A 9,328-nucleotide genomic window follows, 5' to 3' on the forward strand; every position below is an offset into this window, starting at 1 on the left:
AAAAGCATTCCCACGGTTGTTCGAACAGCGTCAGTAGCCACCATACGCAAGATAACCAATTGAACTGCTTTTTTGTTGAGATTTACCACAACGGCGGTTTCAACACGGCGCTGGGCCTACGTAGCAGACGAAAGCGCGCGAATCCCCGCTATGACGTCATACAGGCGCCGTTCGCAGCGCCGCCATCGGTCGCACACCAGGCCAATAGTATGTCCTGCAGTTCCTGTTCATGACAAGAGCAAATGTGCAAAAATTGCATAGAGTTTTAGCAGTTTTTGTTTGGGGATCGGTATGGGAGCGTACTAGCCGGACAAACTTATTTCATTCTTCCAGAAATGGTGGTCTAGGATTGGCTCATCTGTTTCTGAAGCAAGTAGTGTCAAGATTTATTTTTTTACGTGACCAATGTAACCCTTTTCTGCGCACGTTCATGCAAATTGTACTGTGTAATAGGATTCCTGATTATGTGGTGTCCAATGTGTCCGTAAAATGTAACATGCGTGGATATTTAAGAGAAGTAGTGATGGCATACGGAATATTGAAGGTGCGGTTTTCAGCGGACTACTTATCTGATGTAACGAGAAAGCGTCTCTACAGGGATTTACGTGACGTTATGTTACCTCAGCCCATCTACAGAGCGATATATCGTGTTGGCCATCAGCGTGACGTACTTAAGAGGGTAAAAATGATGACCGTACGTGCAAGCGCAAAGACATTCTTCTTCCAGCTGCACAGCGAAACATTGCCGGTAAAATCGTGGCTACAAGAGAAAGGTTTCTTCGTCCCGGTGGTCCATAGATTGCCTTATCTGCAAAAAACCCGAGACTATCAACCACATTTTTCTTGACTGGTTGGGACGCAGTGTTTCTGTGCGACATTTTGCAGCGAACCTTGAAAAACGATTTGCCAATCACGCCATACGGCATCAGATTTTTGGCTACGGAAAATCAAGATGGTGTGCCTTATGACATGCTTTTGTTGCTTGTGCTTCACGGCGTGTGGCGAACAAGAATGGCTACGCGCCATGTAGATAAAGATGCCCGATCTGCGCATGAATATTTCACAGAAAGCATTGTATACATGACAGATGTGTACAATTCTAGGGACGAACAACCCGAATGGGTGTCGTTAATAAATTAGTTGGCTGCGATGAAACGTTTTTAAATAAAACCAGTCGCAGCCAGGCTATTTTTTTAGGCTGGTTACGAAGTGCTTGTAAATTTCTGTTATGTGCAAAGGTGGCAATAAAGAAAAAAAAAAGCAGAGTGGCGCAGTGGAAGCGTGCTGGACCCATAACCCAGAGGTCCGTGGAACCAAACCACGCCCTGCTACAAATTTTACGTATTTTCTTTTATACTCCTCAACACATTTATATGACGCACATTTTCCCGCGAAGCGAGAGTGCAGCAGAGTGGCGCAGTGGAAGCGTGCTGGGCCCATAACCCAGAGGTCCGTGGATCGAAACCACGCCCTGCTACAAATTTTACGTATTTTCTTTTATACTCCTCAACACATTTATATGACGCACATTTTCCCGCGAAGCGAGAGTGCAGCAGAGTGGCGCAGTGGAAGCGTGCTGGGCCCATAACCCAGAGGTCCGTGGATCGAAACCACGCCCTGCTACAAATTTTACGTATTTTCTTTTATACTCCTCAACACATTTATATGACGCACATTTTCCCGCGAAGCGAGAGTGCAGCAGAGTGGCGCAGTGGAAGCGTGCTGGGCCCATAACCCAGAGGTCCGTGGATCGAAACCACGCCCTGCTACAAATTTTACGTATTTTCTTTTATACTCCTCAACACATTTATATGACGCACATTTTCCCGCGAAGCGAGAGTGCAGCAGAGTGGCGCAGTGGAAGCGTGCTGGGCCCATAACCCAGAGGTCCGTGGATCGAAACCACGCCCTGCTACAAATTTTACGTACTTTCTTTTATACTCCTCAACACATTTATATGACGCACATTTTCCCGCGAAGCGAGAGTGCAGCAGAGTGGCGCAGTGGAAGCGTGCTGGGCCCATAACCGAGAGGTCCGTGGATCGAAACCACGCCCTGCTACAAATTTTACGTATTTTCTTTTATACTCCTCAACACATTTATATGACGCACATTTTCGCGTGAAGCGAGAGTGCAGCAGAGTGGCGCAGTGGAAGCGTGCTGGGCCCATAACCCAGAGGTCCGTGGATCGAAACCACGCCCTGCTACAAATTTTACGTATTTTCTTTTATACTCCTCAACACATTTATATGACGCACATTTTCCCGCGAAGCGAGAGTGCAGCAGAGTGGCGCAGTGGAAGCGTGCTGGGCCCATAACCCAGAGGTCCGTGGATCGAAACCACGCCCTGCTACAAATTTTACGTATTTTCTTTTATACTCCTCAACACATTTATATGACGCACATTTTCCCGCGAAGCGAGAGTGCAGCAGAGTGGCGCAGTGGAAGCGTGCTGGACCCATAACCCAGAGGTCCGTGGATCGAAACCACGCCCTGCTACATGTTTTACGTATTTTCTTTTATACTCCTCAACACATTTATATGACGCACATTTTCCCGCGAAGCGAGAGTGCAGCAGAGTGGCGCAGTGGAAGCGTGCTGGGCCCATAACCCAGAGGTCCGTGGATCGAAACCACGCCCTGCTACAAATTTTACGTATTTTCTTTTATACTCCTCAACACATTTATATGACGCACATTTTCGCGTGAAGCGAGAGTGCAGCAGAGTGGCGCAGTGGAAGCGTGCTGGGCCCATAACCCAGAGGTCCGTGGATCGAAACCACGCCCTGCTACATATTTTACGTATTTTCTTTTATACTCCTCAACACATTTATATGACGCACATTTTCGCGTGAAGCGAGAGTGCAGCAGAGTGGCGCAGTGGAAGCGTGCTGGGCCCATAACCAGAGGTCCGTGGATCGAAACCACGCCCTGCTACAAATTTTACGTACTTTCTTTTATACTCCTCAACACATATATGACGCACATTTTCCCGCGAAGCGAGAGTGCAGCAGAGTGGCGCAGTGGAAGCGTGCTGGGCCCATAACCCAGAGGTCTGTGGCTAGAAACCACGGTCTGCTAGCATTTTTACAGGAAGGGTGAGTGTGTCTGGACACTCCGTGTGTGTGTGTGTGTGTGTGTGTGCAGCAAACACCAATTATATAAGATCGTGCTCGAAACGCCAAGCGCATGCGGCAAGCCAGACAAGACGACAAAAGACGTGTTACTGTATTTTCTAGTTACTAGAGATGTCCTTTACGCAGTGGCCACCACGCTCTAGAAACACAATGTTTGACATTTTCTGCTTTTGTTCTAATAAAAATGATGCAACATGTTTTTTCATAATATCATTCTGCAGTTCTTTGAGAACATTTTGGGGGACTTTGAACAAAATTGAGATTGGGTTTTTTTTATTATAGATTTTTGAATGGAGGAGCACTTTTCTCTTTTTGGTATTTCGAGCATGAAAATTTACTACTTTGAATATTATTAGAGAAATACAAATGCAGAGGTTCATTATTCACATAAAGGCCTATTCATACTGCAAATATGAACAAGCTAAGATGTTCACAGAAGTAGCCATAGCGTCCCAAATTTGACTGATTTTCAAAAACGCAGCGTTTTTCGTGAATTTTTAAAAATACATAATTTATTCAGAATTCCATGAAATGATAAGAGCTATTTCCTCTTTACTTCTACTTCCGCCAAAAAGAAAGATATTTGTAATATATAGCTTGAGTAGCTGCCAGCATGGTTCCGAATTTACGAAAACGCATTCTTCGTAAAATGGTCGTCGTCAACCGGCGACACTTGTCGAATTTTCCTGTGTTGAAAAAAATTTTTATTTGAAAACGAACTGCGATTTCGTGCTGTGCAATCATATGTGCACAACATACAAAATTATCAGGAAAATCGGAAACATCAAATATACACCCTTTTTCGATCTTTCGTGGAATCGACCTGTTGTCCACAGTCGAGCTCCAATGCTCTGATGGAAACGTCGACAAATAAACAGTTTTGTAGAAGCGTATTCCTTTTCCAATATATATATATATATATATATATGGCGCACACATAATCAGACGGCGCAGCAAGATTTACAGCTGGTTGTGTTTGTGCGAACTGAAATTCAATAAAAATCTAACACCTCCAAGAAAAAAAAAATGCTTCGCATTGAAAAAAGAATGCGCAGTCGACAGGATTCGAACCTGTGCGGGGAGACCCCAATGGATTTCTAGTCCATCGCCTTAACCACTCGGCCACGACTGCACGCCTGCAAGGCGCGAGCTATTTTTAAACGTCTCGTGTCTAGTGGCGCGAAGTGGCCTTGAACGGCGACGTCCTCCGCAACGATGACCATCTCGTATACTTGTCCCGCCCGCTCTTTTGCCTCCCGTCTGCGTATTATTATTTTCTTTTTTTTTTCGCTGCTCCTTAAAAATGAAGGCAAGACAAAGGCTGGTAAATTTCTCAGCCGCGAAATGGCGCTAATTTGAAGGAGTTCTTGAAATGTGAGTTTTTCACTGGCACTAATTAAGGGGGGGGGGGGGGGCTTGATACTTCGCCTTTGCCTTCGCGCTGCTCGCCCCTCCCCCCTTCCCCATGAAGATCCCTCTACATTCCCATAGATGTCCACGTGGGTGCACCCACGTCGAAGTGTGTCGTTCCGGCCCGATAGCAATGCACACCGTACAAACTATATTTATTAACCCTCAATAGGGCTGCATCTACTTCTACGCAAACACGTTTCACTTTCGCGTTATAAATGATTCCTATGAAAAAGGGAATCTCCTATGGTTTTTTATATGCTTTTGCACGCGTTCGCCAGTTTTTTCTCACTGCAGTTTTCTTCTATAGGTATACCCTTAAATACAATCCTGCTATGTATGTATACGCTACATTGGAATTTCATCTCTGTTTTCTTCATACAAAAAACCATAATATAACGATCCGGAATAAGGCGAATTATTCGGTATACTGAACAACTGGAGCTCTCTGACCAATCTACGTGTAAAATAATCCTTCTAGTGAACTGGGCTTTAGCACGTAGAAATTGGAGCGCACGTGTATAGACGTCATGAAACGGTGTGCATGGGCCAGCGCGGAGTTCAGGGGACTTGTCTTGCATTGTTTTAAAACGAAGTGCTTTCTTAATGTATTTCGCCGGATTTCGTTTTCAAAACGACTAGGTTGACGGCAATGTTGTACACGTTCCTCTAAAACAGGAACGAAGGCTCGTTCCTAGTTCTTTCCCAATCTTGGAACGAGTTCCCGTTACAAGTTCCTTTAATGCGAAAGGAACGCGTTCCAGTTACTTTTCGAAAAATTGGAACGTGTCGTTACTTTTACGTTACATTTGAATTTTAAATCAAAATATAGTGCCGGATAACCCCGAGGCGAAATAAGGGGAACAATTTAAAGCTAACGTGGAGCTACATATTTTATGATTTTGACATCGCCGGCAGTAGGTTCAATGTAGATAAAATGAATCTAAAGAAACGCTCCTAGACGAATTTTTTATAGACCACCGGCCATACTACAGACATGTCTAACTGCAACTTTTGTGCTCGTCTATTACAAGTTCAACACATGGGGCACTATCCACGCCATTCTTCAAATGTGCCGTCATAATACTGCGCTTCAGATATTCAAAAAGAAATTCCCACACATGCACCAATATAAATAAGTTTTTTGCATAGGAAACCACATCGAAAAGAACAATACATAGGCGTTTAGTGAGCGCTGATTGAATACTGCAGTGTGAGTAGAAAATAATGTCCAGGATACATATTCGCAACTTAGTAAATCCCTTGTTCGCACTCAGCAAGAGTCGCATCTCGATGTTGGTATCCGACTGAGGAACCTGTTTTCTCGTCAGCACTTCGTTGGCAATGTTGAAGAGCCATTCCATCAAGTGCTTGTACACAAATAGGTACAAGTCACCCGTGGTCGTAGGAGCGAGGGCATGCTCAGCGGGAGCAACAGCAATGTAGCGCTGGATGTACGCGTATCGTTTATTGCATGACAGACGTTATCGGTGCGGTGGCTGTCGAACTGAACTATAACAAAAGTTGCACGTTGGTGCTTCACTCATTCTCTGCGGCCTCTGGCGTTGTGATTGGCTCCTCTGTCCCATGCGCGTCAAACACCAGATTCGCGACGATGATTCGCGCCGTTGGAAAAGTCCGCGGAACCACGCGTAGGCGCCTCGACTACGGATCCCCCACTTTTCCCTATGCCGACAAGGCCATGGGGACGCGCAGCAGAACCGGCCGAATACGCAGCCCCTCTATCTCTCTCTTCCCCCCTCCCCGCACAAAAGTTACTTACGAGTTGGCAGAACAAAAAAGTCGCTAAGGTAAAAAAATTGCGTGCCCTTTCCTGGCGCGAGCTTTACAGTGGGGTTCGATTATTCTCGAATGTCAAATAAAAGTTCTCCAAGTTGTGTCTACACTCAACAACGGCCCGTGATTGCTCTGAGACTGGCTCAGACAAAGAGAAAAAAATTCGCTGTTCCTCCAGCGCGTAGTCGGTCTTGACATCGCGTGCTTCTCTTCGTCCCCGGCGGGCGCCTTAAAGTGAAAAGCAGGATGCAGCATAGTCAAGTGACAGGCGAGCGGTAGATTCTTGCGCCTCACGCGGTCGCCCATCCACCCTGTTCTGCATGATGTGCTGTGTTCGGGCGCCTGTTCAATGCCGAGGAACGTTTACAGAAGCAACGCCGTTCCCTATGCCGTTCTTACTTAAACGTAACGAGTTAGTTACCGTTACAGTTCCACCAGTCCTCAATGGAACGGTGGCGTTTCTCCGTTCCTCCATGAAGGAACTAGTTCCTGGAACGTCGTTCCTTGGAACGCCGTTCCGTACAACACTGGTTGACGGTGGATGCGCAAATGAGAATAACTGGTGGTATCAATATCATACATTCGTTTACGTTGATGCTGTACGTGCGTAATATTATGAATAAAACCCCTCCCAGTGCGTATTTAGACATGAAATAAAATCGAAATAAGCGCGCTAAGTTCTGCAACTGTAAATATAATGAACGCAGTACTCCAAAAATAGTGAAGTCGCCTCTGTAGTACTTCAATGATCTTAAATTATTATTATTGACGGTCACTGTGTAGTTAATAGTTTACACGCATTCCACATCTTTAGCATATACTGTACAGCCGCCATTATCGCTACCACCATCTTCTGCCGTAATTCAGTGGCGTGTCATATGTAGTTTATTCTTTCTTTATTTAAATAGTAAAAAAAATTGTTGTCCTAAATGTATTCGTACCGCTGTGTTGTTGTTAGCGGTCATCTAGTTACTGATGAGTTCTGGTGCTATTATGAGTGTATAAATATCAGTGTGGTTTGTTCAATAAAGGTCATTTAAAGGGACCGACAACTGATTTTTCTCGACCCAGTTTTTTACGGCGCGACAGGAAGCTTGCCCTTCGTAGCGTTTGTAGCTGCAGTGGTTTATCCTAAAAGCACGTAGTTATTTTATAAGCGATATTTTTCGATCTGAAAGGCTCCAAACATGCATGAGGGCTAGCTCCAGCAATGCTGAGAATTGATAGCGATGCCACTAGCCCTTGTGAAAGCTGTCGTTGTTCTGCTTTCGCAGGAGTTACTGTAACTATGCTTAACCACCTTTATTTTGAGCTTTTCAACCATTTTTGAAAATAGCAAGCTGTTACAATGAGATGATGTGGCTTTATACACCTTCTCGGTATTTGTACAGCGTTGTGTGCGCCTGCGCCCAAGGTTGCCTGCGCCTGTGTCAAGGCTGCCTACGCCAAGCGAAGGCAGCGCCCTTTGTTGCATACAACTAACGCAGGCCTATATGTACATTTTTATGGAGTGATATCTTTTAATATAAAGAAATGAACAATATTTCAGTACTAACAGAAATGTCATCGAACGCGTACACCAATCAGCGGTCACGTGACCGGCTTCATCGGATCATTTATGATTTTGCCGCCAGAGGCGCCACAGGTCATTTTTCGCGACTTTCAATGAAGAAATAAAAATATAAATCCACCTCTCACGAGATAAACAGGGTTGGTTTGAGTCAATGCGACGGGCAATCTTTTCATCAGTGCAGTCATCTCATTTCATGTTCTGGGCAGTTGTCGGTCCCTTTAAGCTCACTTAGACGTCTCATTGTCATGTCTTCGTAATTAAAATATCCCCAATTTAATGTACGACGCCTTTTCTTGCATACGAGTATTTAGAAGTACTTCGTAAAAAAAAGGTGTGCTTTAATAATGCGGACTAAGTTAGAGTCTCACTCAACGTGGAACAGTGCTGCACAGTTAGATTTAATTTAAACACAACCTGTTATGATCAGTCATTTAAGAGGCACTGCAATTTATTAAACATTAAACGCACCGAGGGAAAAAAAAATACTGCGCGGTCGATAGGATTCGAACCTGTGCGGGGAGACCCCAATGGATTTCTAGTCCATCGCCTTAACCACTCGGCCACGACTGCACGCTGGCGAAGAGCCAACGTCTCGCGTCTTAAGGCGCGTGGCCTTCAATGGCGACGATCTTTCGTTCTTTGGAAGGAAGGCATCGGTGGCGTCAGGTGGGAAAGGGGGGGGGGGGGAGAAAGAAAGAGAAAGCCGCCTCAAGGTGTCATAGCGCTAACAAACACGGACGACGAAGATACAATGGGACAAGCGCTCCCGTTGTGTCTTCCTCGTACGCGTGTGTTAGCGCTATGACACCTTTTGATGCATTTAACCAACTAGTCCAAAAAGTCACACTGACAAGCCTCCTTGAAGTTTTTAGCCCGCCGAGAAAGGTCTCTATAGTTAGTTCAGGGATGTCCTAGTCCGCCCTCAGATAGAGTGGTATGAAATTAGGAAAGGACCTTCGGAAAGTCATCACAATCAGGCAAGATAACCAGAGGCGGCGCCAGGGTAACACGCGTCATCAGCACGTAATGACGTCATATGATGACGTCATCACGGGATTATGATATTTTTGCATCACTCGTGTTGACGTCGATGGTCAATTTTCGCGTTTGATGAAGCATCTAAGGCATTCGCCTTAATAAAACATGCAGTTATGTCGTCGTCGTCTCGTGAGCGATGCTGACGGCAAAACTATTCATTTTGGTTATTAAAGCCCGTGCATAATAAATAGATGTAAACATGGTCTTTCGGTATTAACCTAATGGCTTACCTCGTTTAAAATTGATATCTCTCTCCCTCTCTCTCTCTCTCTAGCATAAGCTTGAGATGACACCAAAACAGGAAAAGATATGCCTCACCCCTCCATGTCTCCATAAGGCACGAAACATGCAGGCGATCTGTAGTTTGTACAACG

The 9,328-nt window shown here is 45.1% G+C and overlaps 2 non-coding genes across 2 annotated transcripts; both read right to left on the reverse strand.

Annotated features, from left to right (window-relative positions):
• Positions 1–4,186: 4,186 nt before the first annotated feature.
• On the reverse strand, positions 4,187–4,268 carry Trnas-aga (transfer RNA serine (anticodon AGA)). The gene has a single exon. It is a non-coding gene; the product is annotated as a tRNA-Ser (tRNA).
• A 4,136-nt stretch (positions 4,269–8,404) lies between these two features.
• Trnas-aga (transfer RNA serine (anticodon AGA)) lies at positions 8,405–8,486 on the reverse strand. Its single transcript has one exon. It is a non-coding gene; the product is annotated as a tRNA-Ser (tRNA).
• Positions 8,487–9,328: the final 842 nt, after the last annotated feature.

The sequence above is a fragment of the Rhipicephalus sanguineus genome, chromosome 6 (genome assembly GCF_013339695.2).
Source record: "Rhipicephalus sanguineus isolate Rsan-2018 chromosome 6, BIME_Rsan_1.4, whole genome shotgun sequence".
NCBI lineage: Eukaryota > Metazoa > Arthropoda > Arachnida > Ixodida > Ixodidae > Rhipicephalus > Rhipicephalus sanguineus.